Genomic DNA, 14,967 nt, shown 5'->3' with positions numbered 1-14,967 from the left:
TATCTATTGCCTTGAAATGGATATTTATTTAATCAACTCACTCTCCTAAGTATTCTACCTGCCTGCCATTTCAGAAGCCCAGAATTATTTGAGAGTTGACTTTTAGGTAACTATGAACTGCCTGGATCAGAGGAGCCATTCTTGCTGAAAGACTCATCACTTGAAATCAGTGCAGAGTGCTGTACAAAGTACCTTCTCTCTAAGTGCGTTCACAGCAGTTTCTCATTCTGTGCTCATAACTACAGATCAGAGGCAGGCCAGGCATCACCATCCCGGTATTCTAGGCAAGCATACTGAGCTTCAGAGACGTGAACCTGCTTCCCAAGCTGACCTTGGGAGAGGGGAAATAGGTCCAGGCTGCAGTCACACGCTGCCCTCCAAGTAGCTACTCTACCGTCCTGCCTTTTTGACTCAAAGAGGGCCTTGCACAGATAAGTAAGACACCTCTGATGGTTTCTGCTTTAAACGGCAGCAAAACCCTGGTCACCCCTCAGTACCCAACGCCAGAGAAACATAATCTCACTGCCTCTGGGTTTTCTCCCCAACCCCTTCGATTAAATCTGAGCAGACAAAAAGGGTAACGTTTCTGAATTCAGAGGCTGCAATGAGCTGAGGAAAACAAGAATCTGTGGCCCCTTCCAGGACCCACCAGGTGGAGGGGATGTTGCCCCGGGTGCTGTGGGAGGTGGTGGGGGGCAGTCCTCCAAGGAAGCTGCCCTCCACAGAGAGTCCATCAGCAAATTGTCTCATGTAGCCATAACAGCCCGGAGCAAGACGGAGGGGCAGGGTTTTGTCCGAGGAGAGCCAGTGTATTGTAAACAGGATAAAAGGGGCTGCAAAGCCCCACTTATCACTGACTAATGTATCCCCAGGTCATTGGGGAGCTGGACCCCCACCAGCATCCCTGAGTGAGGGAAAGAGAATTCCCGATTAACCCCATTACCTGTGAGTAGAGCTGGGGCAGAGGTGTGGCCTTTCCTCTTGCTAGATTCCCTTGGTCATTAGGCATTTGTGGGGCTCAGCAAAGTTTCTAGGAGGCCCTCTGTCTGACTGGAGAAATGCCTTCTGAGCCCCTGCTCTTTGGAGCCACCTAGGACAAGGCATACATGTGGGCATCCTGGGGAGGAGAAGAGGTTTGAGGGAGCAGAGGTTGCAGGAGGCGGAGGGCAGTTGCAGGGGAGAGTGGAGGTCTCCTGCTTAACCATGGGGGAGAAGGAGGCTTGGGTGTCAGCTCATGGAGCAATGGATTGGCTTAATTTAGACTTGAGGGAGGGACTGACAGAGCTCTGTCTCTCTGGGCTCTATTGATCTCATTCATTCCTTCTAAACCCCTTGCATGCAGGTTAATTAGTAGATGAGAAAACTGAGATTCAGAGAGGTTAAAAGTTCCAAGTAAACGGTGGTAAGTGTCCAGCTGAGACCTGAACTCAGGCCTCGCTGACTCCCAACCCGGAAATGTCAGCGGCAGTTGGACCAGACTCACATCAGTATTCAAGTGTGAAGACTTCTAAGGGGATTCTTAGATCAAGTGAGTTCAGTTTTTCTCTCAATATACTTCACTCCTCCAGGGAGCCTTTCTGTTGTCTCTGTCTCTATCTTTTGGGCCCCCATTTTCCTGGACCCCTGAGCATGGGATTGTCGAGTTTGATACAGAGAGCCTGGGTTTGATTTTCTAACTTGGTCTCTTTGGCCAAATCAGTTAATTCCTCTGAGCCTCAGTTTCTCCATCTGCTAGATGGGAGCACTAAACCCACCCTTGGTATTTCACCAGGTTGAAGGAGGATTAAATGAGAAGGACTTTGCATGTGATTTGAGTGTTAATTATTTTCACAGTAATTGTCACGGGACTGCTGAGTGAATTTCTGCTTCCAGTTTTCACCCCCTCACCCACCTGCATCTCCAGGAATATTGCCTTCAGATTCACCTGCCTAAAATACCACCTAATGCACGTCTCAGGAACCATCAGTGGCTCCCTGCTGCTGCTTCATTGGCCTGGAACTCACCTCTCCAGGCTTACCTCCCGCTCCCAAACCTGGAGGAGCCCACCATGGGCTCGAGTCACAGATCCTACTTGGGGTGTCCAGACATACTGTGTGTTCTCATACTTGTGGGCCTGTGTGGCTTCTTGAAGAGATCTGTCCCCTTTTCCAAGCTGGCTCAGATCCCAACTCGTCCTCCAGCTGGCTTCCTGATCACCCATCCTATTGCACCCTCTCCACCCTCTTGTCTTTATCATTTTCTGCGCCTTAGCATTAACCTCCTGGGAGTGTTGGCTTTCCACGTATAATCAGTCTCCACATTAGACCATAAGCTTCTTGAGGACAAAGACCTGCTTGTGTCTTTCAATCAATCTGCTCAACGAATCTAGGCTAGAGAGGCAGTGGGCTTAAAGGGATGTCCTCAGGAATCCATCTATCTACAAGCCAGGAGAGAGTGGCCACCACGTGCGTCCCTGAGCAGTGCCACCTTGAGGACCTGGCTTCCAGGGGGGTTCGGTGTACATGCATGAGCTGACTCTAGCCATGGCGGGCCAGTGTGGAGCGGGGGATTGTTTTCGGCAGGTGGTAACTTTGCAGGACCTGGCCGAGAGTGCCAACCTAGAAGCCCTCTATTCTGCAGCTGCCGTTCCCTGAGCACACAGGCGCCTCTGTGCCATCCTCATCCATCCCCACCATTCAGTGACTCCTCAGGGCTTCAGGTGTAGGGTGGGAGGCAGGAGTATTGAGGAATTTTCCTTCCATGCCCTTGATAACCAATGAACTGGTGACGATTCAGCCTGCTCATCTTCCTAGAGAGAAACTGAGGCCCAAAGAGGGGGGTGACGTGCCCACATCACACAGAGTTCAAAGCCCAGCTGCATGTCCTGACTGCAGTCCAGTGCTCAGCTCCCTACCTCACACTGCCTCTTGGGTGACACATACAGGTCAAGGACCTGCAGACAGAGATTCTGGAAGTACAGGCCTGGGAACCAGGCCCCCATCGAAATTGCCCTCAATCTGCCAGAAGGTGGAGTAGGCCCACCCAGACTGAAAAGTTTCTAAGAAGGAATCTCTATGCCCCACTCCCAGGGCCCCTTGGTGCATCCTATATCCCCGCTCCCCCTGCCCCAAAATGAAGGCACTATCACCATAGCCCAAGCCACCTGGTCTAGGGCTGCCCTGCTCAGTACGCCAGCTGCAGGTCACACGTGGCTGTTGAGCACTTGAAGTGTGACTAGTGCGGATCGGCTTGTGCTGTAAGTGTAAGATAGCCACTGGCTTTCAAAAACTTAGCACAAAAAAATATAAAATTCCTCAATCCTTTTTTACATTGATTCATGTTGAAGCAATAAAGTTTTCGATGTCTTAGTTTTAATAAAATAGATTATTAAAATGAACTTGACCTGTTTCTTTTTCCTTCTTTCACGTGACTGCTAGACACTATAAGATGAAATCTGTAGCCCACCTTTGTAGCTTTGTGCTGTGCTTCTGTTGGACAGCACTGATCTAGAATGTACCCTTTGGCTTCCCTAGGAGACTGCAGACTCCTGAGGGCAGAGCTCTGACTTGGACAGCTCCTCATCCACCCAACTCACCCTGTCCCAGCCTGGCATCCCAGGGCTGGCACATGCTGATGCACAGATTGGGTCCCCAGTTCTCCAGATTGAATAGCTCCTCCACATGGGCTCCTCTGAGGTCCCTTGGATCCAAAGAGTCTCAGAATTAGGGTATGAGGGCAGTAAGGCAGGCTTTCTGCTGGAGGCAGAGAGGTCTTTGGGACACGAGGAGGCAACCCAGATACCCAGGGCACAAAGTTTAAGGAGGCACTCCCTCTGTGGGTGGCACAAGGGCTGACCCTAGGGGCTTTGCTTGCTGCCCACCCTGCTTCCAGCCTTGTCAGGCTCCTATATGGTCCCTTCAGGGGGACCCAGGCAGGAGCCACATCACCGAGGTCCACAGCTGGACTCACCGCAGTCCCAGGGTGGTCCTAATGGCCCCAGCCTCCCATGGGCAAAAGCCCCACTCAACTGCCACCAAGCCGGCCCCAAATAAGCCAGATCAAGCCGGAGATGCTCAGTAGCCAGGGCCTCCTCACCCCACCTTCAGTGCCTCCAGGAGACAAGCTGCACTAATGGCGATAATTTTGCAGCTTTGAAAGAGAAGAGCCCAAACTTGAGCCCTGGGGCTAGAGGAACGCTGTGAGGAGAGGGCCAGACAGCAGGCATCCCTCAGAGGCCTCCATCCCGCTGCAGGCCATGGGGCTAACGTGTCCCAACACTGACAGGCTTCCTTGCACAAGCCAGACCTCACAGAGTGAGGGGGCGGGTGAGGAGGGGGACAAGGAGGCTTGATAGGAGGGTTGGGGGCTCATCCATCAAGAACCGTCAAACAGCAGGGCCACAGGCCTGCCTGAACGTTTGGCTTTTTAAAGAGGCCTTCTGCAGCCCCCCCACCCCCAAAACCTTAGCCTCCTGGAATCAAGCACATTCCACTGGTGGGGGGGATTAGGGGGTCGGCAACCCAGGCTGGGCTGGCCCCCCCCACCTGCTCACCCACGGTGCAGGAGCCCATCTCCTATACACCCACTCCCAGCTGGAGCTGCGGTTAAGGGGCCCAGGGCAAAATAGAAATTGGCGGGGCCTTTCTGTCTGCCCCAGCTTTTAAGAAAATAGCACACACAGAGAGGGACTCTTGACTATTTTTTCTTTTTTGAAGTTGGGAATGCTGGCTTGCACTGGGGGTCTCCAAAGTCTTGTTTATGCCAAGAGCTGGGGCTGGAGAGTGGGAAGGGTCCCTCAGACAAGAGCAGAGGCCCACCAGTCCTCCCCACCCAGCCTAACACCTGCACCTGGCTTGCCCTCCTGAAGTACCAAGAGTCAGCTGGCCTTAGGGGTCCTGCATGCTCGAGGCCACAGCAGGCCCTCCCTGCCAGGTGGGACAAGAGCATGGACTTCCCCTCTCTCCTCCCCTCCCAAGGGAGCCCTGATTGAGGGTCTGCAGTCCTGACTACAGCAGGGCCAAGAAGAACCCAAAGCCTTGGCTCATTGAAGCATTAGAAAGGTCTGTGTTTGAATCTTGACTCAGCCCCCAATGCCTTTTGACCTTGGCAGGCTACCTGAAGTCTCTGAGCCCCATTTCCCTAATTGGTGTGCACCTAGTATACTCCTGGTATAGTAGAAAGCCATCTGGGCTTACTATCAGAGAGTGTGGGCTGGGCCAGTGGCTGCTATGCATCCTTAGGTAAGTTTCTTGACTACTTTGACCTTCATTTTCCTTATAAGGTTTCTGCAAGGATTCAGTGAAATCACATATTTGGGAGTACCTGGCACAATACATAGTGAGTTTTGCCATCAGATGGAATTCATCCTTTTGTCTCCTGCCTTCCTACTTCCCTTGGTACCTTCACAATATAGCTCTGGTCACATTCACTCTAACCACAGTGTAGCTGTGGCATAGTTTTAGACTGGGCTTCCAAGTGGTGGGCTCCAGGCAAGACCCTGTGACAGTGCCTAGCACACACTTGGTGCCCAGGCAATACTCTTATTTTTATTTCTTTAGCAGGGAGAGTTGCATATTTGTTCAGAGCATAACTCTGCAGCCTGAGTTCAAGTACAGGCTCTGCCACTTACAAGCTGGGCAATCTCAGGTCAATTGCTTAACTTCTCTGTGCCTCAACCTCCTCCTTTGTAAAATGGGCATAATGAGAGCACTTTCCTCATAAGGTTGTTGTGGGGTTTAAGTAGGTAATAATTATAAAGGGCACATGATACCTGCTATAGGAATGTTTTGTCAAATGAAATTTATCGACCACCTTCCTGGCCCAGAGATGCTCACCTTCCATTTTGCAGGCCCTGTCCTGTTAGTTCAGGGAAGTCCCTTCTGACCCTGTGTCTATTTTCTTATAGGACGGGGAGGGAGCCAAGCTTCAGTAGAGGCAGGGTGAAGGCCTTGGCTTCGCCATCGGTCCTTGCCTCCCACCCCTCCCATCAGCACTGGTCAGAAGCCAGGGCCTGCAGCTCCTTCTCTGGGCTGGCTTTCTCGTGAGTGGGGGCTGGGCTGGGCTGGGCTGGACCAGCTGCTCTCACAGCTCAGGAAGAGACCGACAGGCAGGGAACGCGCTTGTAACCGCCCAGTGGTCAGCACAAAGGTGGCTGCAGGAGGAGCTTCCTCTCTAGGAGGAAGGGAGAAGGTCAGCAGCCCACATCCGGCCCTGCCCATTCCTCCCAGATGCTGTGGAAAGATGTCCTAGCCATTTCGTCATTACTGGGCGGGGTCTTTCCTTCACACTGGGGCAGGTCCCTTGGAGGACTCTGGTCTGCAGGGCTGAGCACACACTCACAGACACACAATCCACCCCCCAACCCCCACCACATATGCACAGTCCTGGGGCTGTGGGGTGAAGCAACCAGTTGTTGACTTGGCTGTCTGCTCAACACTGCACTGGGCTGTCCCAGGCTGCAAAGCCCCACGTCTGGGTGCAAAGTGGGTTGTTGAGAGCGATGGCTTAGCTGTCAGGATTCATTGCCCAGGAGGTCAAGGTCATGGGTCAATCCTTAGTTAGGACCATGGATTTCCTTCTCTCCTAGCCACAGACATCACCCTGCACCAAAGCCTGCTCTCTCATACATGGGCAACATGTCCAAACGGGATCAGCTCATGACTCTGCAGAGGGAGAAAACTGTCTTCTTGCTGCTGCCCACTCTGGCTGGGGGTGGGTTGTTTCAAGCTTCATCTTCACAGGGGCCTTTTGGATTCTGGGATGCAGACTATCTAAGAAGGTCATCTCACTAGGACCACTTTGGGTCCCCTTTATCCAATGTAGAAACAGACGCTTTGGAACATGTGGAGACCAGCTCCAAGATCCCAGAGCTGGTTCCTTTGTGTCAGAGGTGGGCAGCTCCTGCTCTGCATGTTGGGAGGTGGGGGCCCAGGGAAGGGGCCCCAAGGGGACATAAGTGGAGAGAAGCAGAGGGCAAAGGGCTCTTTCTGAGATCTTTGCTGGGAAGATCATGGTTTTCCCGGCAGCCCCAGGCAGGGTTCAGGCCCATGTTCACGTGAAGGCTGAATGCAGGTTTCCTGAGTTTGGGACTTTATGCCTCTTTAATGCATTCTGACCTTAATCAAGGATAAAATGAGAACTAGAAGAACAGATGCTGGGATGAAGGTGCTGTGAGAAATGGTGAGCTCTAGCCATCTGTCCTTCCTTCCATCCATCCATCCATCCATCCATCCATTTGCTGAGCACCCACGATAAGCCAGGCTTGGCATTGGGTGCTGGAGATCCAGAGGTAAGGAAGCCATGGTCTTTACTTTCAAATTGTTTTCCAGTGAGGAAGACAACATTGATTAGGATAGAAGTACCTGGAGGTCCTGCCTTAAATGACTTAAATAACAAGGAAAAGTTATCTCACATGGCAAGAAGGCCAGAGGGAGGAGGCTCTGGGATTGGTCAATTTAGGGACTCAGTGGTATTTTTGAGAACTTGGGATTTTCTTTATCTTTCCTCCTGGCTACCCCCCAAGTGCCTGCCAGCTCACCTCCTGGTGTCAAATGTGGCTGCCACACATGCAGGTGCTGCAGGCCAACACTGTACGTAACTGAAGCTTAAGAGGAACAGTTTCTTCTCGCATCCCTTTTTAAAGGAGAGGAGGCCTTTCCCATAAGCCGCAGCAGAAATTGCCTTCAACATTCATTGGCCGGCATTTCATCACCTGCCCAGGCTCCAATTAGTCTCTGAGAAGCGATGACCACACCTGGCTTAGGTGACTCAGGATTTACCCCTGAGGTGGAGATCCCTTCCTCAGGTATGATGGCTATCCCGTCAGAACTGGGGTTCTCTTTACCAAGAAGAAGGGGGAGCTGTCTACTCACGGTGCCTGTTGGCAACCAGGTAAAAGATCCCAGGGTTTTGTGTTTCTTCCCCCACCTCAGGAGCAGTTTGGTAAGCCCATCCCTGCCTTTCTCAGCCCCCTGCTCTGTTTGTTTTTCCCTCTAGACTGATTGCTTGGCCACAAACTGTTCTTTGTTTGTTGTTAAAACTTGCCCATGTGAAAACTTCCTGCCAGAGTGATCTTTCCTCCCTCTCAGTCTTACAACACACACATACTATCTAGGTGTCCATTGAATTCCTCTAAATCCCACATCTGTATGAAGGAAAATTCCCATTCCAGTGCATTGTCCCCAGCCCAATACAGACATCCATTCCTGACCAGGTTTGCACAAGTAGGCACCTCTGAGCCTTCCATTTCTTCACAAACAATTCACAGGCAGACTGGGCTTGATCTAAAGCAAAGAGACAACACTTAACCTCATGTGCTCCACGTGGCCCATCAAGACGCAAGATGCTTACGAGGCAGTATTCAGGGAGGGAGGCTGCTTATCCAGCCGGGTCCACAGCAGGCACCAGAAGGAATTTCAGTGGTAAAAATCAGAGACAGTGCACTGTAGCTGGACATTGTGGAGAAAACCAAAAGATTTGTCACAAATGACTCAACCCCCACCTCATTGCCACAAGCATGATATAGCCCTTGGGATTCTGCTGTTCCCTTCCGGTTTCCCATCACAAGAAGTCTGAGAGAAGCTTCCTATGGCAGACAAGCTCACTAGATACAAAACTCAGTCCCTCATGCAGACCTGCTTGCTGTGTGTGACAGGGCCGGTGCCTACCTCGGATTTCCCCTTGATTACTCCCCCTTGCTGCCTTAGCTCCAGCCACCCTGGCCTTCTTGCTGTTCTTAAAACATGCCAGGCTTCTTCCCTCCACCTCAAATGCCCTCCTCCCTTCTTAGCTCAGACGCCAGCTTTTCAGAGAAACCTTCCTTGAACACCTATATAAGGAAGTCCTTTCCATTTAGTTTAACTGCATTATCGCTGATCAGAAGATACATTCTCTATAGATATACTTCTTTATGATCTGCCTCCTCCCACTAGAGTAGAAGCCCCATGAGGGACAGTCCCTGGACTTAGTCCCTCGACTATCCTAGAACACAGAGCTTGGCCTGTAGATAGTACTCAACAATGAATGAATTAATAATGTCTCCAGCCTGGACCACCTTTCTGGGATGAAATGAAAAAACAAACCAAAAAACAAAGAACAAACACAAATCTGCTTCAAAAGCGCCTGCTAGAGATTAGCTTTGATTGTAGTCTCCCCAGCCCGCCGTGTCCTGCCATGCTGATCATGCAGGAGTGAGGTGACGAAGAGAAGTTGATGTAAGACTCTCTTATAAATACTTTTCCTTCTCCTCTACAGGTGATTGCCCTTCAGGGGGCTTGAGAAGTAGAGAATGATGGGAGGAGGGCGTGAAGGAAACATCTCTAAGATTAACGATGCCTACGCACTCCAGGCACTGTGCTGTGTGTGTAACGTACAGATCACTGTGCCCATTTTCCAAATGAGAATGTTACCTAGTCTGAACTCGTTCTGCTCGCTGCACGACAGGCCAGCAAATCAGGAGACGAGGTGTTGGGGCAAGGAATAGCGACTTTATTCAGAAAGCCGGCAGACCGACAGGATGGCAGACTAATGTCTTGGAGAACCATCCTACTCCAGTCAGAATACGGGCTCCTTTTATACAAAAAAACAGGGGAGATGGTGTGGTTGTTGCAAACTTCTTGCTGCAGGAATTCTTTGTTCTTGCAGTCGTCCATGTGGGTCAGGCCATAATGTCCCTGTAAACCTCCAACAAAACAAAGGTTATTCTCTATTTTGTCAACTTGCCATAAGTGCAGAAGTGCTAACATCCTTAAAGGTCAGAGCCCAGAGAATAGTCTCTCCTGTCTATTTCAGGCTAAAGACAACATTGTTTTACAAAAGGTGCAGAGCTGGCAAGACTAAGCCTAGGAAACAGGGCACAGTGGTCAAAACTAAAGGAACAGATCCAATACAGAGTCAGAGTTGTTCTCTATTACAAGAACTCCAAGTCTCAGGAAGGTTGAGGGGCTTGTTCAAGGTCCCTGAACTAGTAGAAGTTGGAGTTGGAGTTTATACATTAGCGATCGCCCCTATTCCCTCCTCCCCCGAATCCTAGGCAAGCACTGCTCTATTTTCTGTCTCTATGGATTTTTCGGTCCTAGCCATTTCATATAAATGGAATCATATGTTGTGTGGTGTTTCGTGACTGGGTTCTTCTATTCAGTAGAATATTTTCAAGGCTCATCACGTTGTAGCATGCATTGGTACTTTCTTTTTTGATAACCTAGTAATATTCTATCATATGCCTGGACCACATTCATTTATTCATTCACCAGCTGGTGGACTCTGGGTTTTTTTTCCTTCTCTCCATTATGAATAACACTGCTATGAACATTCTTTTGCAAGTTTTTGCATAGACATATGTTTCAGTTCTCTTGGGTAAATACCCAGGAGTACAATTGCTGTCATATGGTAACTCTATGTTTAACATTTTGAGGAACTATCAAGCGTTTTCCACAGCAGCTGCAGTTCCCAGCAGCAGTGCCGGGGGGTTACAGTGCGTGAGGGATGCTGGCTGCTGTTATTATTACTATTGAAATACACAGTTGTCTGTCTCTCTGTCAAGCCTCCTGGATTTTGAAGTTCCACAAGGCAAGAATCCCCGGCCTGACTTTTATTTTTTGTTCGATTTTCTATCCCCTACACCTGCTTCCTTACTTTCCTCTTGCCCTCATCTCTAACTCTCCTCCTGTCCTGTGATTCCCCACAGTTCTCACCTGAGCCCTTGTCACATCCTGAGGGGTGGCCAAAGGCCCTGGTGGACCAAGGATGAGGCCAAGTCTCATGAGAACAGGCATGGGCACGGACCATGGTCAGTGTGGGAAGAGAACAGCCAAGCAGCCCACTTCCTGGGGAACCCTTGAACTGGGCAGTGGAAACCTTTGGGGCAGCAGACCAAGGCACCCCATGGGATTTTAAACGTACAATTTAAAAATCAGTATTACTAAGATTTCAGTTAAGAGCTTGGAACTTTTTCTGTGCATATTTGTGATATTCTGAAGCCCTGTGTGTTGGCTGGGGGAGGGAGGGGACGTGGAAAGAGAAAAGTCCTTTCATTTTCCTTAGGGTATCTCAACAAGGTCATAATACTGCCCAAGGCTGAAAAGTGTGGAGAAATGCTGGCCCTTGGGTGGGTGGGATGGAGAGGGTGTGATTTAGGGAGGCCCTGGCCCCAGTGACCAGTCCCTGATAATGTTCTGCTCTGTCTCTAGGGCATTAATGCTGCCTCCTCCAGGAAGTCCATTGATCCTACTCCCCAAAGTACTTTCTGGAAAAAGAGGGGACCACGTCAGGAAGCCAAGCCCTCCCTCTCTTGCTGGACAGGGCTTGCTTAGGGACAGACCTTGGGTGTGCAGAACCCACTTACGTGGTACATACCACCTCTTCTTTTCTCTTGGAAAGTTCACAGTGAGAATCCAGGACCCAAGTCAGTGAGGGACCCTTTGGTTCAGGCAGTGGAAGAAGTAGCCCAGGAATCTTTGTGGTATTTCATTGCCGAGCAGAGTCAGCAAAGAGAAATATTCCCAGAGCCTATCTGAGGAAAGCCATTCACTTAGTGCCACCATGAACTTACTACAAAGTTCCTCAACCCGGTATGTGTCCAGGGATGGACCACACGTTGGTAACTCTGTGGTTCAACATGCTGGCTCACGGTGACCCTAGAGTTCTAGTGTATGGCAGCCCTGGGTGGGCTCTTCTGGGGTTCTAGGTGCCTGTGTCCTGTGGGTCTAGATGGCTCCAGGAGTCAACAGTGCCAGGTAAAGGTAGCCCTGGGTTTCTAGGTGAAGTGGCCCTGGCTAATGGTAACCTCTGGTTCTAGGCATCAGCTGCCCTGTTTGTGACCCTGGGAGACAGTGGCCCTAGACTCTGGTAGCCTTGGGCAATCTAGGTGCTGGTGACCCCTGTGGCATTAGTGATGGAGACCCATGGTTCCAGGGGTTGGCAGCCTCTGGCACTAGGTGACCAATGAGTCTGTGGGCATTGGCCCCGGCTGGTCAGAGAAGAAGGGAAGAGGAGCTTAGCCAGAACTGCCCCGTGCCCCTGGGGTTCAGCACCTCAGCCTGCACGGTTAAGCCCTCGGTTGTGGCTACCTCTGAGCCAAACACTTAGAAGCACTTCATAAGGGTCCAGCCCCGAGCACAAGTTAGTTATTCTAAGTCACTGATGGGGCGGGGCTGGGGGGAATCCCAGTCAGCAGCCTCTGCACTGACCGGTGGCTGAACCCAGGCTGGGCTCCCTGCCCTGGAAGCAGGGCAATGCCTGGGGACAGATGGCCCCATGTCCTCTTGGCCTGGCCCCACAGGAGCCTAAGGCTACCTCCCAGTGGGCTCTGTCCAGGTACAGGAAGGCGCTGCCGCTGAGGAAGGTGGGATTCAGCAGGTCTGGGCAGGTCTGCTCTGCAGAGGCCGGGCCCTCTCCCGGGTGGCTGGGGCACCCCAGAGCAGGCAGGCGAGCACGTCCCCGAGGACAGGCCCCTCCCCGGGGGGCCCAGCTAATGACCCCGCACATTCCGGCCTGCATGGGCCCAAGAATTGGCTGAGGGCAGGCCCATTAGCTGGAATTCTCCCAATGCTCACACATCAGAGTGGAAGGGGGGAGAAGTGAAAAGTTGAAAAAGAGCTAATTATCGCTTTTATCAGAGCGGGTGGGTTGATGGGTCCTGCCTGAGGGCAGCTGGGGCTGCATTAAAGATTAAACGCCAGGTAGTGGGGAGAGGGGCTCGTCATTCCACAGGGAGGAGGCCGGCAGGCCGCCCTATGGAGACCTGGTGGCAGGCGGCAGCCTTAGATCTGTCAGCCGAGCCCGCTGTCCCAGCACCCACCATGGCCACATTCCACCAGGGGACCCCCGCGGCGCCCGGCACTTCCGCCCACCACTGTAGGGAGGGCAGCTGAAGTCCACCTCTGCTCCCTCAGGGATGAGGGGTCGGGGCAAGTCTAATTATCCAATTGGTAGGTTTCCTGGCACCTGTCTTAGGGGGACTTAAATGATTCCTGCACATCACCCGGTGACCTTACGTGTAGAACCTACATTGGAATTATATGAGGTCTGGCAAGGACTCAAGGTCAGGGAATCTGATCCTCCTCGTTATTACAGAGCAGGAGCCCAAGGCCCAGCGAAGGAAGAAAGGGACTCAGTCAATCAGGTTGCTGTGTGGTTAGCCCCATACAGTTCTAAGTCCCTTGAGGATGGGGCTGCGACTTTAATTGTCCTCTTTATATCTAAAGTATTGAGGTTAAGGGAACTGGGGTGACTAGCCTGGAGTAATCAAGGCCAGGGTGACTTCATTATGCCATTGAACCCAACAGTGTTTTGGGCGTGCTGGGTGTTCAATGAGCATTTGTTGCTTGTGTGGATGATAAAAAGATAGCCCCTAAGAAGTATGATGATCATTTGGAACATTCTTCAAATCTTGGGAGCTAATTCACTGGCTGTGAAGAACAGATGTAGGTGGGCACCATGATCCTGAGTTACCAGGACAAACCAAGGCACAGGTGGCTGAGTGCCACAGGCAGACTGACTGTAGGCAGGTGGTACCAAGGCAGCCAGCTCTGCCAACCCAGCTCTGCTAGTTTTCATTGTGTGTGTCTTGACAAAGACATCCACTAACACATTTCCGCCCCTACAGAGACCCTGGAAGCATGATGGCCGCTATCTGGCCCCACTAGGGATCCACAGCTCTGTCTGATCTGCCCTTGCCCAGGAAAATGAATTTGATTCCTTGCTTCTTTCTCTCCTCCCAGCTACTAGAAGCTTTCGAGCTTTCTAGAGCCTTTCCAGTTGGTTTCTTCAGGCGTCTAACCTCAAATCAGAATTTTATGCTATTCTCTTCCATCTCCTTGGTGAGCAAATCCCACGAATGACATGTCGATAATGACCTGTCAAAGTCAAGAGGCCCTGGCCTTCCCAGCACTTCCCAGACACTGTCCCACAGGGAGACACCCTTTATCCCCAGTGATCTGGTCTAGACCAGGCTAGTAGATCCTCTATAAATGCCTGGTGGGAGGAATGAATCTGAGCGAGAATAGATAGAAAGGATCTGGGTTTCATAAAGGACCGCAAGCTGAAACTACACTGGCCACATGGATGTTCTGAAGTCAACCCAACAGGATGCTGGATAGCTAGGAAAGATTTGAAGGTTGCAAACTGCTTTTTACTATCAGGTGCTTCTTAAGAAAGCTCAGGTATTCCTGGACTGTATACTCCAGCATGCTGTGGTTCTGTTACCGAGTCCAAACTTGTTCTGCTCACTACACGACAGGCCAATAAATCAGGAGACGAGGTGTTGGGGCAAGGAATAGCAACTTTATTCAGAAAGCCAGCAGACCGACAGGATGGCAGATTAATGTCTTGGAGAACCATCCTACTCCAGTCAGAATACAGTCTCCTTTTATACAAGACTAGGGAGGGGGTGTGGTTGGTTGTTGCAAACATCTTGCTGTAGGAATTCTTTGTTCTTGCAGCCGTCCATGTGGGTCAGGCCATGGTGTCCCTGTAAACCTCCAACAAAACAAAGGTTATTCTCTATTTTGTAACTTGCCATTTCTGCATAAATGCAGAAGCGCTAACATCCTTAAAGGTCGGAGCCTCGAGAATACGCTCTCTTGTATATTTCAGGCTAAAGACAACATTGTTTTACAAAAGGTGCAGAGATAGTGAGACTGAGCCTAGGAAACAGGGCACAGTGGTCAAAACTAAAGGAACAGATCCAATATGGAGTCAGATTTGTTCTCCTCTATTACAGTTCTTCAACAGAGCACTTACCACAAGCCAATCAATCTTTTGATTAATTGTATGAGTATTTGATTATCTACCTGCATCCTCCACTAGATTGTAAACTCTGTGATTACTGAGACTGTGTCTTTGTTGTTCGCCCCTGAATCCCAGCACCTGGCTTGGCACATTACAGGACAGTAGATACGTATTGAAAGAGAGAAGAGAGGAGAGAGGAAGGGAAGAAGGAAGAAGGAAGAAGGAGAAGAACTTTGGTAGAAACTGAGGTGGATGAGAGTC

Source organism: Camelus ferus, chromosome 16 (assembly GCF_009834535.1).
Source record: "Camelus ferus isolate YT-003-E chromosome 16, BCGSAC_Cfer_1.0, whole genome shotgun sequence".
Lineage (NCBI taxonomy): Eukaryota > Metazoa > Chordata > Mammalia > Artiodactyla > Camelidae > Camelus > Camelus ferus.
The sequence above is the reverse complement of the archived record's forward strand: the minus strand, read 5'-3'. Positions refer to the sequence as shown.